Here is a 19,783-nt window from a genome sequence, read left to right as displayed (position 1 = left end):
GCCTTTCGTAGCAATGTGGATGGAGTGTGATGCTAAGTGAAATAAGTCATACAGAGAAAGACAGATACCATATGTTTTCACTCTTATGTGGATCCTGAGAAACTTAACAGAAGACCATGGGGGAGGGGAAGGGGAAAAAAAAAGTTAGGGAGGGAGCCAAACCATAAGAGACTCTTAAGAACTGAGAATAAACTGAGGGTTGATGGGGGGGTGGGAGGGAGGGGAAAGTGGGTGATGGGCATTGAGGAGGGCACCTGTTGGGATGAGCACTGGGTGTTGTATGGAAACCGATTTGACAATAAATTTCATATTAAAAAAAAAAAAAGAATAGGTCAAGGCATTTTGGTCTGGGTTAACTCTATCCTTTTGATACTCTGATAATGGAGAAAGATATGTCTGTCAACTCTCCCTTCACTGAATAAAAGAAAAAATCTGAAATCACTTCTCTGCGCTTTTGCCACATTGGATAATCTGATACTAAATGAAAAGCTGTACAGTATAATAGAGGGGGCAATATGAAAGGAAATGAGAAGATCTGTCCTTAATGAACTGTGTGACCTGGACTGTTTCACTAAACTGTAAGACATCAGTGCTCTCGTTAGCTGAGCAAGGAGACTCAACAAGAGGGCGTCTAAGATATATTCTACTTTAAAAAAAAATAATTTAATAATTTGTCGTTCAAATAATTTTCCACTTCAAGATCGCTCTGTGGTCAGGATGTAAGGCTTTACTGAAAAGATAAGTATTGGGATTAATTTTACAAATTATCAGATGGTAAATAGTAGCTTGCAGTCCTTATGTAGGATGATTTCATTGCATTGCATTTATTCATTAATTCGATAAATACTTACTAAGTGTTTGTTATGTTCCTAGCTGCTATATTAGGTTATGGATATAAAATGGTAACCAACACACTTCAAGGCCTCAAGTAAGTTATAAAGAAATAAGGGAGACAGGACAACAGAAAAATTCTGAACCACGTGAGAAGTGCTATGATTTGAACAGATGCAAAGTATTCTGAAAGCACACCAAAATTACTTCACCTGGTTTTCAGGAAGTTAGGGAAAGCATTTCAAGGAAGATGATATTTTCTATATGAAATTGTGCTATGTAATACATAGATTTATAGATGCCACTGAACAACCCCTAGTTTCAAAGTGATTGCAGTTTTGAACAGAAAGTAAAATGAAGGTAAATAAGGTATTGGATAGAAAGTATAAAGCAACAAAAAAGTTACCTATACAAATTTTCATCATTTTAAAAGAAGCAGAGGGGCATCTGAGTGACTCGGTTAAGCATCTGACTCTCGGTTTTGGTTCAGGTCACCATCTTGCGGTTTTGTGAGTTCAAGCCCCACCTCAGGCTCTGTGCTGACAGTGCAGAGCATGCTTGGGATTCTCTCTTCCTGTCTCTGTATCTCTCAAAATAAATAAATAAATTTAAAATTTTTTTAAAAAATAAAAGAAGCAGAAATTTCCTCCAATTAAAGAAGTGAAGGACATCTTCAAGAAAATTGTGACATGTCCACTGGTATTAAAAAGACAAGGGGAAGCATTCCAGAAAGAAGAGATTTATTAAGCCAAATTTCCAGAACCAAGGAGTGGCCAACAATGTCACTTATCAAATCCTACGGAAGTAGGAAATAGGATTACCAAGGCTTACAAATATGGGGGTTCAAGTGTATCTTTTAAATAACAGATACATTTATATTCAGAGATAAATGGTATCACCAAAGGCTTTCTCACTCTCTTCTCTTGACTCTCATTTTCTCTGATCTTCTATGCATGGTGACCTGATTCTTTTTTTTCCTATAAGCACCCCTAAGCTAACATCTTTAAGCCTTAGCAATGCAGCTACAAAATCATTTCTCTTTGTCTTTTACCATTCATATATAAAATATACTGAAGGCTTCTACCATTTCTTTGTTCATTACATAAACTAATCAACATGAAGTATAAAATGGGTTACAATGCTTGGCCAGGCATGTCTGTAACCTTGTGGCCAGAGAGCAGACAGTGTGCTGTGACTGATGGTCCCTTTGTTTATTTATTTTTTTAATTTAAATTTTAGTTAGCATACAGTGCAATATTGGTTTCAGGAGTAGAATTCAGTGATTCATCACTTACATACAACATCCAGTGCTCATCACTACAAGTCTCCTCCTTAGTACCCATCACCCATCTAGCCTGATGGTCCCTTTAAAACTGGGAAGGAGTGAGGAAAAGTAGTTCTCATATGGGTTAGTGATTCTGGGAGACAAAAAGGTTATCCACTACTGTTACTGCCCTGAGGAGCTGAGAAAAAAAAAATGGGTAAAAACCCTTATTTTCCCCCTTGCTACATGTGAAAGTACATACTGTCATGTCACTGCTTGATAAATATTTACTGGTTTTAAAAGAAACACACTAATGGTTTCCCTAAGTGTCCGGTATTCAATAACATTTCAGTACGCGACTCCACCAAAACAAAATATTTAGGAATTATATTCCAAAACATATATCCCTCGCCCCTTCAGCAAATACACACACACACACATTCCAGAAGTAAAACAATTCTGATTTAAATTCCATAAATAACATGCAAGGTGATGCTGAAAAATCCTAAATATTGGTAAGAAAATTATTAGCACTTTTGAATGAGGACCACTAAAAATACTTAAGAACTTGATTCAAAATTTTTTAAAAGACTTTTCACAAAGTAAAACGAAACTCTTAATTTTCTTAAATACAGCAATGTGTCTACCAAGGAAAGTAGTCAATCCACAGTAGTTTATCATAGGATATTTGTCAGCAACCACAGTTATTTGGAAAAGGGAAAGGAAACAAAGTCCTTCAAGAAATTAAACTAGGTATCTTTGGTACTCATGTTCTTGGGTAATTGGAAGGCCTCACTCCGAGTTTTATGTCTTTAGATTAGCGTCCCTTGTGACAAACTTAACTTAGTCAGCTGTATGGATTCGTTCCAATAATAGATTAGCCAAAAATGAGAAAGCAGAGAACTCTGAAGTGGCAGCATAATGATAGCCAGGAGGAAGGACAAAAGACAACCCAACAATGACTGTAGAGACAAATGAGAATTGAAAAAAGCCAAATAGTATGAGGGCAAGAGGATGGCCTCAAACAGGGGCTAAGAGATGCCCTGTAAGTCACAATATTTGTCTGTGTAGAAGACACAGTCTCTGTTATTTAACTGTTCATTATTTAACCTCTATTGGTTTCCCCCAATAGAGGTCAAAATTAAAGAGCTTCTCATCAGATATTCTACTCCCAGTTATTTAATGGAGAGAAATGAAAACATCTGTCCACACCAAAGACTCACACGTGAATGTTATAGTAGCTTGATTCCCAATAGCCTCAAATTAGAAAAACCTAAATGTCCATTGAGGCGTGTAGGGTAAACAAAATATATCAATACAAGAAGAAACTACTCATCAGTTGAAAGGAGCAACTACTGATAGACCCCAAAATTTGGACAAATCTCAGAATCATTCTACTGAACAAAAGGAATCAGACACAAATGAATATATATAGTGTGATATCTTAACATAAAAATCCAGAAAATGCAAGCTAATCCAGGGTGACAAAAGGGGCACCTGGGTGAGTCAGTCGGTTAAGCCACCAACTCTTGATTTCAGCTCAGGTCATGATCTCACAGTTTGCGGGACTGAGCCCCGAGTCAGACTCTGCACTGACATTGAAGACCCTGCTTTGAATTCTCTCTTCCTCTACCTCTCTGCCTCTCTCTCTCTCCATCTCTCTCTCAAAATAAATAAATAAACTTTTAAAAAAAGTACAATAATTACTTGGGAAAAGAAAGAGAGGGAACATGTACTGGAAAGTGTTCAAGGAATCTTCCAGGGGTGATGCAAATATTCTGTATTGATGCCGCATGGTTTACAGGTGTATACATCAGCCAAAAATTTATCTAATTGTATAGTTTAAATAGATCTTGGTTATTCTTCATAAATCCACCTCAATAAAATCAATAAAAAAAAACAAGGTTTGCCGAAAATTTGTGAACTTTAAAAACTTTTAAAGCAGAGCACTGTTTAATGCCTAGTTACTACAAATATTAAGTAGGTTTTTCTTTTCCTGAACAGTATTTGAGAGGATTCTTTTAATTTAACATTTTAAAGGCCAAAAGAGTAATTATTTTTAAAAATCTAAAGAGAAAAAACTAACAAGTATTGGTCACTTATTACATATAAACATTTTACTTATGTTGTATCATATATTTCAATGTAATAGATGGAATTAAATCCACATTGTAAATGAAAAAAACGCAAGGCTCAGAAAGTTTATTGAATTTCCTCTGGGTCTCAGATCATTTAGACCATTGCCTCATATTCCTTTATGATTTGTTTATTTAACGTACTAAAGTACATATTACAGTCGGTAAAATGTACCCATTTTAAGTGAGCATTCCAGTAAGAGTTAATCAATGTAAGTACTCATGCAATCACTATCACAAGCAATGTAGAAAATAGTTTCATCACACCAAACATTTCTTTAATGCCGTTCTCAGTTAACTGCTGCAATCAACCCTAATCAACCATTAACCTGCTTTCTCTCATGATAGAATAGTTTGCAGTTTCTTACATGCAAATTTTTATATTTCTATGTTGAATACAAATTTTTTATTCAAAAAGAATATGAATAGAATTGTATTCTTTTGTGTTTGACTTCTATAATTCAGGGTAATAATTTCATGATGATTACATATTGCCATGTCTATAAGTAATTTGTCCTTTTACATTATTGAAGAGTATGACATCATAAAGATATACTGCATTTTTAATCTAGTCACCTGTTGGTTGGTATTTAGATTGGCTCCTGTTCCCAGTTTAGTACTATTACCAATAAAATTCTTATGAACATTTGAGTATAAATCCCTTTGCGCACATATCTTTTTATCCTCTTGGTTAAATGCCTAGCTGTGCAATAGCTGGGTAATATTATAGATGTATGTTTAACTTGAGAGGAAATTGCCAAATGTTTCCCAAAATGGTTATATTATTTTACACTTGCACCAGCAGTAAATAAGAGTCTCATATCCTGCAAATATTTGGTATTGTCATTAAAAAAACAACAGCAAAATGTAGCCATCCTAACGAATGTCATTTTGGTCCTGATTTACATTTCTCTGAAGTTGAGTACTTTTTTTTAATGTTTATTTTATTTTTTGAGAGGGGGTAGAGGCACAGAAAAATCTGAAGTAGGCTCTGCACTGACAAAAGAGACCCACGGGAGCTCAGACCTTCAAAAGGAGCCATGAGATCATGACCTAAGCCAAAGTCAGGCACTTAACCAACTGAACCACCCAATGCCCATCTAGCACCATTTTTTAAAAATACTTTCCTCATTCAATTATATTGGCATCTTTGTCCAAAATTTACAATATATGTGTGAGTCTATTTTGGATACTCTGTTATTTTCCACTGATCTTTATACTGATATCACAGTGTCTTGACTAATGTAACTTTATAATGAGTCTTTAAGTCAAGTTGTGTAAGTTTGCATTTTTCTTTTTAAAATTGCTGTGACTAATGTGGGTCCTTTGAATTGCCATATAAATTTTAGACTCTGCTTGTCGATTTCACTGCAAAATAAGCTTGCTATAATTTTGACCGTGATCTAATTGAATCATTAGATTGATTTGGGGAAAATTCATATTTTAACAAGGCTTCAGCCTTCCACTTAGCAAATGTCTTTCCATTTCTTCCATATCTTTCCTCAGGTTGTATTAAATTTCTTTCAGGAATGTTTTATAGTACTCATTGCATAGGTCTTGCACATGTCAAATTTATCCCTAAGTATTTCATGTTTTTGATGCTTTTGAAAACAAATTTTATTTTTTCTTTTGTGTTACAACTTTCTGTTATTTTATAGAAATGCTATTGATTTTTATATACTGGCCTTTTATCCTGACCTTTCTAGATTAGCTTATTAGTTTTAGTTATTTTTTGCAATGCCTTAGAATTCTACATAGATGATCATGCCATCTACAAATTAAACAGTTTAGTTTCTCAGCCATTGATGTGCCTTTTGGGTTTTGATTTTTGGCCTTATTCTACTGGTTACTTTTTATATATTGTTTGATTCAATTTGATAATATTTTTTTAAGGATTCCTACGCTTTAAAAATATGCAACATTAAGTTATATTCACACTCATTTGAAACAACTTATTACATTCTCCCTTGTGATGTAGATGTGGGGTCTAACAGGTGTTTTCAGATGTGACTAACGCAATATTGAGTTGAGGATTCATTTTGTTTGAGTTTATAGCTAAATACTTTTATAGTTCACTTTCATTTATAGTTTCCTTATTGCAGGCTCTCCTGATGTAGGGATACTCCTCTGTGCCAATGGACCCAACTTTGTGACCTGGCTGAAAGGTCTATTATGACATGATCTTCTTCTGACTTTGGTAGAAATTTGCATAGTGGAGGAGAAAAGGTTTGAAATGCATGGAGCCAGAAACTTGTATGTAAAAAAATCTTTCCAGCAGCGCCTGGGTGGCTCAGTCAGTTAAGCGTCCGACTCTCAATTTCAACTCAGGTCATGACCTCACAGTTTTGTGAGTCCAAGCAAGCATTGGACTCTGCCCTGGCAGTGCAGAAACTGCTTGGGACTCTCTCTCTCCCTCTCTCTCTACCCCTCCCCCACTTGCACTATCTCTGTGTCTCTCAAAATAAATAAACTTAAAAATAAATCTTTCCAAATAGAAATATTTGGCACACAATATATTTCTTCTCTGAAAACTTGCTGCAGCAAACTAAGTACTTAGGCCTTCCTGATGCCCCCAGAGCTCATCAAAGTGTTTTGAGAAAGAAAATTTCCTTCTTAAGGAGATCTCTAGAGTGATATTTAAAGGCAATAAATATTTTTACACCTTTTTATGTTTGTATGAGAGTGTGAGAAGTAGGGCTTACAAAGTGATGAACTATACATAGTGATTAAGAACACAGAGTTTTGAATCATATAAACCTTAGTTGGGATCAATCTTATGTTGCTACTTCTTAATTATGTGACATTGAGCATGCCCACATGAAATTTCATCACCTTCTTAATAAATTGGACATAAAAATACCAATCTTTCAAGTTTATATACATATATATGTGTGTGTATATATATATATATATATAAAATACATAGGTTAATATATAATACTTATTATATATAAACTTGAGAGATTGATATTTTGTCTCCATGGTATTGATATCCTATTGAAAAAAATATATATGGCCTTTATTACTGTGCTTTGAATTATGATGGTTATTGTTATGTGACAGGGCCAAGATATTAAACTATAATTAACACAATCCCCTTCTCCCTCCTTTTCTATAAAGCATAGTTTCTGATAAAGATAACTTATGCTTTGTGAGCTGGTAGAAGGTGAGGATACAGAGTGAGGAAGCCAAATCCTAGAAAGTGTAGACTCAGAGAAAGAGTAAAAAAAAAAAAAAAAAAAGAGTAAGAAATGTGGGCAACTGTAAGGAGGCTGACTTTTGGAGGATAATAATGGACAAGTAGGATTCTTAGAAAGTTTTCAGTTTGATGTGTCATCGAATCCCATTCTCATTGTCTTCAAAAGACCCCCATTAAATGTTTATACTCCTCTTGAAGCTTTTTTTTTGGGGGGGAGGGGCAGAATTGTGTTTATTTTTAGTGTGACTCTTGATGAGCCTGACTTTAAGGCAGGGACTGGAAAGTATAAATGTATTTAATTTGCAGCCATAATCAATTTCAGTAAAACAGAAGTGTCAGTGCAAGGCCAAAGGAAAGAAAGCATTGGGGAAATCAGGGAAAAGTAGGCTGAACACATGGACCTTCAGCATATCAAATGAGCAATAATATTAAAAAATATATTTAAACAGGTAAAACCCTGGGAACAGATCCTAGACAGTCCTGAAGCCAAGGGTTATTTGTTAAAAAGCCACAAATATGATGTTTGGATACTTCAGTTCATTTTAATTCCAGGGTGTCTCCTGAGATGTTTAGAAACTGAAGATTCTTGAAGAAGCTATCAAAAGAACAGAAGACAAAAATGCTAACCACCAATCACTTAAAAAAAGATAAACTGTGACCAGAGGGAATTTACAAACTCCAAAATCCTGTCTCCAGACAGTTTAATGCTTTCATTTTTTTCAGTGACACACTGGAAAGCTTTCACTGCTAAATCTATCCAAGACTGGAAAATAAATCAAGAGTTGTTTACCAAATTAGACACAATGTGCAAGGCCTGGATGTGATGAAGAAACCCGTGTGGAGAATAATCCTAGCACATTGGTTCCCATTTCACCGGATTTTGAAGCTATTATAAAACCTATATGTTTTTTGGAGGGTGCAGCACATTTCATATGGATAGAATATACAAAAGAAATGAAAATGTAGGAAGAATTAATAATGGCAAATATCAGCTTTTCACGCTCACTGTGTGTTATTTATTTTACATACTCTGTTGTCAAGCATCGCAGTAATTATGAAGATTAAGAATTATAATGCCAATATTACATATAAAAAGAAGCCTGAGTTTAGCTCTATTAATAGAGCTAAAATGATCTATGCAAGTTTACAGGCATTGATGAGACAGATCTGCTTGGCTCCAAATCTCATGTTCTTCTCAACTACTGCCTACAGGGATGGTCAATGTACTGGACTCTTTTCAGAGTTGTCTAACTCACAGCGACCCCCTAATCGCCTTCCCCTTGCAACGCATACATTCTTACTTGGTCTATACTGGTTCTTCTCGAAGTCTGCTTTTTTAGACGATGATTCATTTCACCATTTCATGCACACTAATGCCCTCCTTCTGGCCGGGTTTTACTGGTCCAGAGGTAGGCATCTGATACAAGCTGAGATAATTATAGTCTTTCTCTGGCTTTTTAAAATGAATGACAAGTAAGCATTAAGAGCATCATGTATGGCTTTGTAAACTGGGGAGCAGAGGACACCAAATTGTAGAGAAAAAGGAGAAGCATATGTACAGAGAAAAATAGAGGGGAGAAAGGGCCATTTCTGCCTGTGCTCTTAATAGTTTCTATTCTCAGAACTCAATTCCAGTTCTTCCTGTGGCCCAGTCACACTCTTCCTGTTGAGTTCCATGATGTTCCTTCCCTTGTTCCATTATGATTTGTTGTCCTGTTTTGCTTCAGTTAGTTCCAGCTGGCTTTCCCTCCTTGGAACCCAAGAGTTCTAACACCAAATAAGCCAGAGTTGATTTTCATCAGAAGGATAAACAGGCAAGATTTCACTGGCCTCAAAGATCAAGCTGACCCTGGTGGCTATGTCCTTCTTACAAAGATCTGGGTAGATCTCTCTCTGTATTTCTCTCTGTGAGACCCCTAAGGCCACACATTTGGCTTCACCCTCTTGCTGAGCAACAAATCTCTTTTTGGAAACAGGGATTTTAAAACACCTAAACCAGTCATGTAAATGAGTACCATTAAGACCCACACTTTGGGTCAAACAGAACTGAACTTTAATTAAATCCCAGATGTTAGTTTCCTGAGTGATCTTGGTAAAATCACTTAGTCTCACTAAATCTCAGATTTTTTTTAAAAAAGGAGATAATAGTATGTATCTCAAATTATGGTTGTATGTTTTAGAAACAAACTGTGTGAAGTGCTTAACACAATGTGTGGCATATAGTAGGCACTCAATAAATGCTATTTTTAAATTGTCACAATTCTGACCTTATTATCCTATCACTAATAAGTAACATTGCCATGTATGTAAATTCCCTACATTGGTTTTCTATATAATCTTCGTTTATAACAGACTCTTCCCTCCTTTCTTTCCTTTTTTTCCTTTCTTCCTTCCTTTCTCCTGCCTCAAACATTCTTTGACTACCTGAAGCACAAACTAAAGACATTGTTGCGGCCTCCAAGGGTTTACAGTCTGGTGGAAGAAAGGTCATGGCCACACAACAGCACAGGCTGAGTGTAGCAATACAGGACACAACATGCGAACATCAAACTCAGACTGGGGGTCCAGAAAAAATTACCTGGTGCCCCAGTTCCCTGAGTCACTGTTTAGAAAAAATCTTCCCAGGAGAGTTGTTATATCTGCTTTCAGCCTCACTATGAGTGAGAAATAAAATTCTTTTCTGTTCAGTGATTAAGATTTGGGGGTTCTTTGTCATAACAACTAACGTTAATTGTATTAACTTAGTTCCCAAGAACCTGAACCCTATCTCTGAACACGAGGCCCCAGGCTATGGATACTTTGTGGGTAGACTAGACTCAAGAATCACATTCCTACACTTTGTTGCTGCAAAGGTTGTTGATTCCACACAGCTTGTCTTACTTCCTTCCGTTTCACCCATCCCAGTTTGCTTTTAATCACCACTAACCACACCCTTCCCCCAACACAAGCCCATGGTGATATCTGATGGTATCATCTGACACTCTTCACAGTGTCAGTCTTGTCTCTAGCTGCTTAACTATGCTGAGCCGATGGGGAGAACAAAGTCTTTATTGCAGAAAGGGCAGCTTTAACTCCACATTCCCACATACTCCAGGTCTCCATTTCTCTCTTTAACCTTCTCCTAATTCTGCAAGGATGTAAGTCATCCTTACTCTCAGTGACACTTTGTGAGTAGGTTTAACAGGAAGAATGGCTTTTGTTTGGGGCAAGCACAGACCTTATTTTTCTGATTTAGTGTTTCCTAATTCCTCTGTACTTTCACTGGCACAATCTACAGTCTTGATCCTTCCTCTACTGTCCCCATCATCCCTCTTTACCTTCCCTCCTTTACCCACATGCCATCTCTACACCACACACACCATTGTCCATGAGCTTCCTCCTCATGGTAGAACTTTGCTGTGTCCTATATCCCATCCCATAGGACTTGGTTCAGGTTTCTCCGTCAACCTTTTTTTCAGAGTCTTTTCCCTGGGGCTAGATCCAGTTCTATGAGTTAGGTCCTGTTAGAAAAGGGAATCAGGTTCCAATGGCCTCAGAATTCTCCCAGATTCTGCTCTTCTGAATATTTTGTTTGCATTAAGTAGGCTCCACACCCAAAGTGTGGCCTGAACACACAACCTTGAGATTAAGAGGCACATGCTCTATCAACTGAGCCAACCACGCATCCTTATTTTTACCCATTTGATGGGGTGCCCAGGAATCCTCCCTGAAAGCACACTTGAACTAGATGAACATTTGGGACATGGTGCTTTGACAAGGTTGGCTGTCCTTACTGGATTTTTTTTATACTATGCTTCCATCATTTTGGCTTTACCATCTAGTTTCAGCATACCTTGCACATAGGGTTGTTTACATTATGACTGCCTCTGCACAGGAGTAGATGATAACTATCAATTCTGACACAGAAGCTAAGTAAGATCTTGGATTTTAACTCCTTCCTAACTTGAATGCTTTGAATTTGGAGTCTAATTTTATAAAACTGAAAGGTGACTTAAAATAAAGCTTCTTTACACGGGCTTGATCTACCTTTACAATCTTAAAATTTTATTTTTATTCTTGCCACATTTTTTCTGTATCAAAGTAATATAAACACACTTCAGGGAAGAAGCAAATAAATATTCAATCTCAGCACTCTGCAAGAAATATTAGCATTTTTCTACTGTTTTCTTTTTCCACTTATTTTTTATGAATACAGATGTTACAAACAGAATTACGATCATAGTTGGTATTTTTCTGAAATTTTGTTGTTACTTATTATCCTACCCCATTTGGAATTTTCGTTATTTGACTATTCGCTCTTTAACCACCTTTTGCTTAAATGCTTGAGTCAAGAGATACATAAGTGACTTTTCCTGAGTGACTTTTCTTACTGATTTCAGTGGCATCTAAATGTCCAGTAGGCAACATTAGTTTATCACTAAAGCTGTGAGAGATAATATTTCTACCTCCCTCAAAAAAATGACCTGAATAACAATGAACTAACTGCCAGATGCAATAGCACAGACCTTTATCAGATGCTCCATGGAATTTATCATCACGATCAGTCTTTCCTCCTTTCTTTTCTTCTTTTTTCTTCTCTCCCATCTTCCAGCAGTAGGTACTGTGCCAAAATATCTGAGGATACAGAGACGAATAAGATAGAATTTACACAAAGTTTTAACTAAATAGAATATTTAAAGAGAATCTAAATTCACAATTTTCAACAAAAGTTTTTGAGAAACTAGATGACAACCATAAAAATTTAATTATAGCTATACTCCATCATAATACATCACAAATGAATTTCGTTTCTAGAGACACCATTGAAAAACCAGCATAACAAAGAAGATCAGAATTATTCCAGCTATGGAGGAAGACAACGATTTCCAAAGACAGAGAACCTAAGTGAGAAAGAACAGCCCAGTCTCTCAGTTCACAGACCTGAACTTCCTCTTCCGGAAAACTTTACCAAACCCTGTCTTCATGCTGCTCTTGGGTTTTTTCCTAGGCATCTTACTCTCCCATTGGATCTCCTTCGACAGAACCCTGTCACCTCATTCACTAAAGAGCAGTGTTCTCAGCAGTCTTTCTTGATCTGGTCCTTCTCTACCAGGGCAGTTTCTCTCTCTCTTGCCTCCTTTGCCACTCCCACTCAGATCTAAAGATCTAGGGTTAGGAGGTTGCTGCAAGGATTAAATTGATTTAGACATTCTAACACTTCAAGTAGTAGCTGGCACATCAAAAGCAATGCAATAAATATTACTGTAAACCCTCTTCACGCTACTCCTAGTTTCTCTTAGCACTATTACTACCACTACCACTGCTTTCACAACTGCCACTGCTTTTCCTCCTCCTCATTATCAGGATTCTGACCAATGATGGTTATGATTGTGATTTGCCAGATCCTATGGCTAACATAGGATGAGTATCACCATCCCCATCTTTCACCCAAGGAAATGAGACTGGGAGAGTTTGAGTCAATCGCCGAAGATTTAAAAGTTATGAAACCAGAACTCGCATCCAGACCGTCTGACTTAAAACCTTGCTTCCTCTTTCATACCCTAATCACTTCCAATTAGAAGATTGCATTTTGTGAATCTTCATTTTGTAAACAATGAACTTGGAGAACTTAGAGAAGCACATCTGAACTACATAAGCGGGATTATGCCCATTTCTGAAATTAACAATCAGAAAGTAAACTGAACTGGTGTCAAGTATTCGACTAAAACTCAAAAAAGCAAGGCGTATCCAGAGCCAACATGAGCAGCTTGGCCTCTCATATTCTGAATTTTTGCCATTGTTTAAAAATATAAAAACAGAATGTAACATGTTGGAAGTAAAATGTCAGCCAATGTCCTTAGTCAAAACTGGGAATTACTTTATTTTCATAATGTTCTAAAGATGTTAGGCAAACATTGTGACCTAATTAATATATTATTTGATTTTTTCATATTGGGCATCAAAATGTATGATAAGATATTTTCATTTAGAAGGCATACTCATATCAAAATATCCCTGAATTGTTATTATGCAATGCTTATAAACACTCTTACATATATTCTGTATAAGGAATTATACTAAAAGCATGCATATTTCCTTTTTTTCTCTTTCAGTTTACCATAAGCAAATTTAATTTTGAATTGTAAGCATAGATTCCCCTCGAGACCAAACTGCCTACTTTTAGATCCAGTATTGTTACTTATGGATGTCTACGTATGCCATCATGGTTGAGAAAAAAAAAATCTATCACACATAACATTTTTTCTATTCTAAGACCCATTTTTATCCTGGAAGTTGAGTTTGTATCCAAGCACATATGACATAGAGAAGGCCAGTTGCACATATGATTTTCATCCCTAGCTCTGACCCAAATCTCTATTCTGTCTTCATCCTATAGTAGTTTACCTGGACCAACTATTTAACATATATTTTAACACTCCCTCCTAAATGGAAAAGCAATATGTACTTCTGTCAGAAGTTTTGAGAAGGGAGAGAGAATGGAAAAATGACAGAATTATAAACATGCTAATATCTTCATCTTATACAATAGGAAGTTGAGAAATACTGCCTAAAATTGATAGAAAAATAAAGATAAGATTTAATAATATACTAGCAAACTGAATTTAACAGCACATTAAAAGGATCATATACTGTGACTATTAATTGGAGTTCTTCAGAGAAAGAAACCAATAGGATATATATCTGTATGAGAGGAAATTATAGCAAATGGCACATATAGACACCAAGGAGTCCCAGAATCTTCCATTTGCAAGCTGCAGAATCAGAAAAGTTGGTAAAGTAATTCAGTCCAACTCCAAAAGCCTGAGAACTGGGAGGGCCAATGTCCAATAGCAGGAATAAAATAGATGTCCTAGCTCAAGCCAAGAGGGCAAATTCATCCTTTCTCCACCTTGTTGTTCTACTAAGGTGCTCAACAGATTAGATGATGACCATATACATTGGTGATGGAGATCTTTACTCAGTCTACCAATTTAAATGCTTAACTCCTCCAGAAACACCCTCACAGACACACCCCAAAATAATGTTTTACCAGCTATCTATAAATCCCTGAGACCAGTTAAGTTAACACATAAAGTTAACCATAACAATGACCAAGTAGAATTTAACCCTGGCATGCAAGTATGGTTCAACATATGCAAATCAATCGATGTGATACACTACGTTAACACAATAGAAGAAAAAAAAACCCACATGATTATCTATAAGTGCATAAAAAGCATTTGACAAATTTTAACACATTTTCATAACAAAACTCTTAACAAGATAGCTATGGAAGGAAATTACCTCACCACAATACAGGTCATATATGAAAAGTTCAGAGCTAATGTCATAGTCAAGAGTGAAAAATGGAAAGATTTCCCTCTAAGATCTGGTACAAAGCAAGGATACTCATACATTCCACTTCTGTTTAATACAGTCCTAAAAGTCCTAACCAGAGCAATTAGACAAGAAAAAGAAATAAAAGGCAACTAGATCAAGATGAAGTAAAATTATCTCTGCAGATAACTTGATCATATATGTAGAAACCCTGAAGACTTAATAACAATTTAAAAAAAACCTTAGAAATAATAAACAAATTCAGTGATGTTACAAAATACAAAGTCAACATTCAAAAATCAGTCATTTTTTAATGTGCAAACAGCAAGCTAACTAAAAAGGAAATTAAGGAAACACTCATTCACCGTAGCAACAAAAAGAATAAAATATTTAGTAATAAACCATGAAAGTGAAAGATTTGTTTATTTGTATAATTTGGAAATGATAAAGTACGTTTGAAGGAAATTAAAGAAGACATAGATAATTAAAAAGACATCCTGTGTTCATTGATTGGAAGAATTAATATTATCAAAATGTTCATACTACCCAAAGTGATCTAGAGATTCAATGCAATCTCTATCAAATCCCAAAGGCATTCTTTATAAAAGTAGAAAAGACAATTCTAAAATTCATAGGATACTACAAAAGATACTGAATAGTCAATACAATTTCAAAAGAGCAAGGCTGAAGGTATCATACTTCCCAATTTCAAAATCTATGACAGAGCCATAGTAATCAAAATACTATGGTACTGGCATAAAACACAGACTCATAGACCAATGGAACAGAATAGAGAGCCTAGAAACTTTATTCATCTATGGTCACCTGATCTTCTACAATAATGCCAAGAACACACATAGGAAAAGGATAGTGTTTTCAATAAATGGTGTTGGGAAAACTGGATAGCCACAAGCAGAAGAGTGAAATCTGACCTTATTTCACACCAAACACCAAAGTCAACTCAAGGTGGATTAAAGACTTAAACATAATACCTAAAATAATAAAACTCCTAGAATAAAAAATAAAGAAAAAAGATCTTGACATTGGTCTGGGTAATGATTTTTTAGATATCACAACAAAAGCAAATACAGACAAATGGGATTGCACCAAACTAAAAAGCTTCTGTACAGAAAAATATACAATAAGCAGAATGAAAAGGCAATTTAGGAATGGGAGAAAATATTTATAAACTATACATCTGATAAATGATTAATACCTATATGTAAGGAATTCATAAAACTCAATGGCAAAAATACCAAATAATTCAATTTAAAAATGGGCAAAGGACTTGAATAGACATCTTTCCAAAGACAGAATTAACCAACAGGTATATGAAAAGATGCTCAACATCAGTAATCATCAAGGACATGCAAATCAAAGCCACAATGAGCTATCACCTCGCACCTGTTAGAATGGTTATTGTCAATATCCAAGATGTAACAAATGTTGTCAATTATGTGGAGAAAAGGGAACCATGAGACAAAGCAGATACTGTATTCAGGTCCTCTCAACCCTGTGTTCCTTGATAGCTGAAACTCTATGCCCCTTGAATAGTGTATCTTCCAAGATAGCTAAACCTCTATGCCCTTGAGCAACATGTCTTTCAGGAATACAGAGACAGGATGCTCACTGAAAGGAGTGACTCAACTACCGAGACTAGCAAAGACTAGACCAAACCAGTCTGTGCCAAGATGGACCCCAGTGCTGAACTTTCAATGACTTTTCCCTCATTATAATACTAAAATTCACACCCATAGGTGGAAACTTAACATGTTAATTAGACAAGCAACACATGAAGAAATATGACCTTTAAGTGTGCAAGTGTCAATAAATTCCCACCTCTACATGCTTAGAGGTCACCCTCTTCCCACCTAAGTTTCTTTAAGAAGCTTTTCCTGACCTCTCCTCGCGAAGTCAGTCTTAGGATTCTTTGCTTTGTGCTGTCTCCCTTGTGCTGGAGCATAAGCCCCAGTAAAGCCTTGCTTGAAACTCCTGTTGGACCTCTTGTCAATTTCTTTCTTTCATGTTTATTTATTTATTTTGAGAGAGAGAGAGAGAGGGCAGGGGAGAGGCAGAGAAAGAGAGAGAGAATCTTAAACAGATTCCATACTCAGTGCAGAGCCTGACTCAGAGTTTCATCTCACGAGGATGAGATCGTGACCTGAGCCAAAATCAAGAGTCAGATACTTAACCAACTGAGCTACCCAGGTGTCCCTGCCTCTCATCAATTTCTTTTGCTTTAGAGAACCCAACGGTCCAGTTTGGTAACAACTCTTTTGCACTGTTGGTGGGAGTGTAAGCGGTACAGCCATTCTGGAATATAGTATGGAAGTTCCTGAAAAAAATTAAAAACCAGAACTACCTTATGATTCAGGCATTCCATTCCTGGGTATACATCACACAATGGGATGTTATCAGTCTTAAAAAAGAAGTGAATTCTGCCATTTGTGACAACATGGAAGAACTTGAAGGACATTCTGCTAATTCAAACAAGCCAGACACGCAAAGATAAATACTATATGATCTCACTTACATGTGAAATCCAAAATAGTAGAGAATGGAATTGTGGTTACCAAGATCCGAGGGAGGGAGAAATGGAGAGATATTGGTCAAGGGGTACATATTTCCATTTTATAGGGAAAGTTTGAAAGATCTAATACATAGCAACGTGACTATACATAACAATATTGCTGTTAGAAGGTGGAGGAGAGTTAGTAATGTATTCTCCAAACTCAGAAGGTACTTTAAAGACAAAAAACAAAAGAAGCCACTTCGTACCATTTATACAGAGTTTTATTCAGGATAACTTACTGAGAGGGGTGGAGAGGTGTGGAATCAGGCAGACTGGTGATCCAGGCCAGAAGCAGCCATTCTCTGCAGCCTTTCTTTGCCCCCATTCTCCACACAGCTCAGACTTTGATCTCCAGCTCTTATAGAGTGAGGGACATGATGGTAAGGTCACAGGGTAGTTATCTAAAGTGACACCATCTGTGAGTCAGAGGATCTCTACTAGTTACCTAAAGTGAGCCTTCTGTGTGCCTTTTGTGTGCAACTAGGGAAGATCAAAACAAGCCTTACTGCATTCCAGTAAGGTCATACATTAACTTCCATAGAGCCTGGAACACATAGCCCTGAGGTAGTTTGTTGCACAGACACGTACAAGATGGAGGGCCAAAGATGGAGTCAGGGTTTTCAACACTCCTTCAACTGTATTGCAAACTTGAAATTGCTAAGAGGATGGATTTTAAGTGTTTTGACCACAAAAATAAAAGACCACAAAAATAAAAAAAGAAAAGAAAAGAAACAAAACAAAACAAAAGAAAGAAAAAAACACAGAAGAAAAGATAAGAATATGAAAGCTATGTGAGGTGATGGATATGTTAATGAGCTTGATGGTGGTGATTATTTTACAATGTTTGTGTATATCAAAACATTAAACTGCACACCTTAAATATATACAATTTTTATTTGTCAATTTTACCTCAATAAATCTGGAGGAAAAAACTGAAAAACAGAGTTTAGTATGTTTTATAAATTTATATAATTATTTAAGAAATGATGATATGTAGTAATGGAATTATAAAAAAATTGGCAGATTTAGGGTGGCAAATAGTTAACACCTCATTTTTCATTATGCTAAGTAAATAGATGCCATCTGAATTTAATACATCAATCAATAGAATTATAAATATTTTGCTAATAATAATGGAGGTGGCCACTAGGAGAAATGAAAGTAGAAAAGATTAAAAGTAATTGCCTTTAGAGAGTGAGGCTGGAGGGGAAAGATGGGGAACCTATTCCTGTTCATTTTGGGATTCTGTGCTCTCATTTTCTAAATATATAAATGTATTGTTTTAAAAATAGAAAAGATATCTTAACGGCCATTTTCCTAATACCTCAGACTCTCCTAATATGAAGGACTATATTTCTAGAATTCCAGGCCCAGGCATGGGCAATGATTTGGCTGAATTCATCTCAATGCATTTCAACAAATATTTGTCATTAGCTTAGTTTACATCTTCCTGACCTCTGTTCCCATTTTATATATTTATTTATTGCCTGGCCTTCTCACCTACACTGTAAAACACGAGGGCAAGGACAAACACTTTAGCTTTTTCCTCTTCCACTGTAGAATTAAAGCAGTTTCTTAAAGGCACAATCAGGCAAATGCAGAAGTAAAAACTGGTAAGTGGGTCAGAGGGTCAGAGAGTACTTTCACAAAACGACCAAAGAGAAGTCATAAAGTAAAAGAAGTGCTCACCAATGGAATAGGTAAGCTTGCATAGTACCATACTCAAAATATTCACAGAAAGTCTAGTTGGCCATCTGTCTGGGATGCCTGCATTGAAGAAATGTGTATTATTGAATACCTGAGAAGTTTAAGAAGGGAAGATTCTCTGCTTACACAGTCTTTCTTAATCCTTACAATAATGCTGTTAGCTATGTAAAACAACCCTGATTTTGCAGTAAAGACAACAGGGCTGAGACTGATTCAGTAATTTGCCTTTAGTAATCCAGCTAGAAAGATGTAGACCTTGCATTTGAATTCATACCTACTTTATTTCAAAGAAAATATACATCCTGTGACCCACCCAAATACTGAATTTACTGAAATACCTAGACCTGGTAACAACATTACTTTGTCCAAATACTTGGTGTAATCTGAATAACAAACAGGATACGTATTTAGCAAAGTCTCATGAACTTATATATTTATATTATGGGGTGCCTGGGTGGCTCAGTAAGTTAAGCTCCGACTTCAGCTCAGGTCATGATCTCACACTCCGTGAGTTCGAGCCCTGCATCAGTTCTGTGCTGACAGCTCAGAGCCTGGAGTCTGCTTCAGATTCTGTGTCTCCCTCTCTCTCTGCCCCTCCCCTGCTCATGCTCTGTCTCTCTCTGTTTCAAAAATGAATTAAAAAACATTTAAATAAATAAATAAATTTATATTAGCTAGTAGTTTGTGCTCTTGCTATTGTAATCTCTAAATTGAATAGAAGGAAACTAAAATAACTTTAATTTTGTCCCATTTCTGTC

The sequence above is a fragment of the Panthera leo genome, chromosome D1 (assembly GCF_018350215.1).
Source record: "Panthera leo isolate Ple1 chromosome D1, P.leo_Ple1_pat1.1, whole genome shotgun sequence".
NCBI lineage: Eukaryota > Metazoa > Chordata > Mammalia > Carnivora > Felidae > Panthera > Panthera leo.
The sequence above is the reverse complement of the archived record's forward strand: the minus strand, read 5'-3'. Positions refer to the sequence as shown.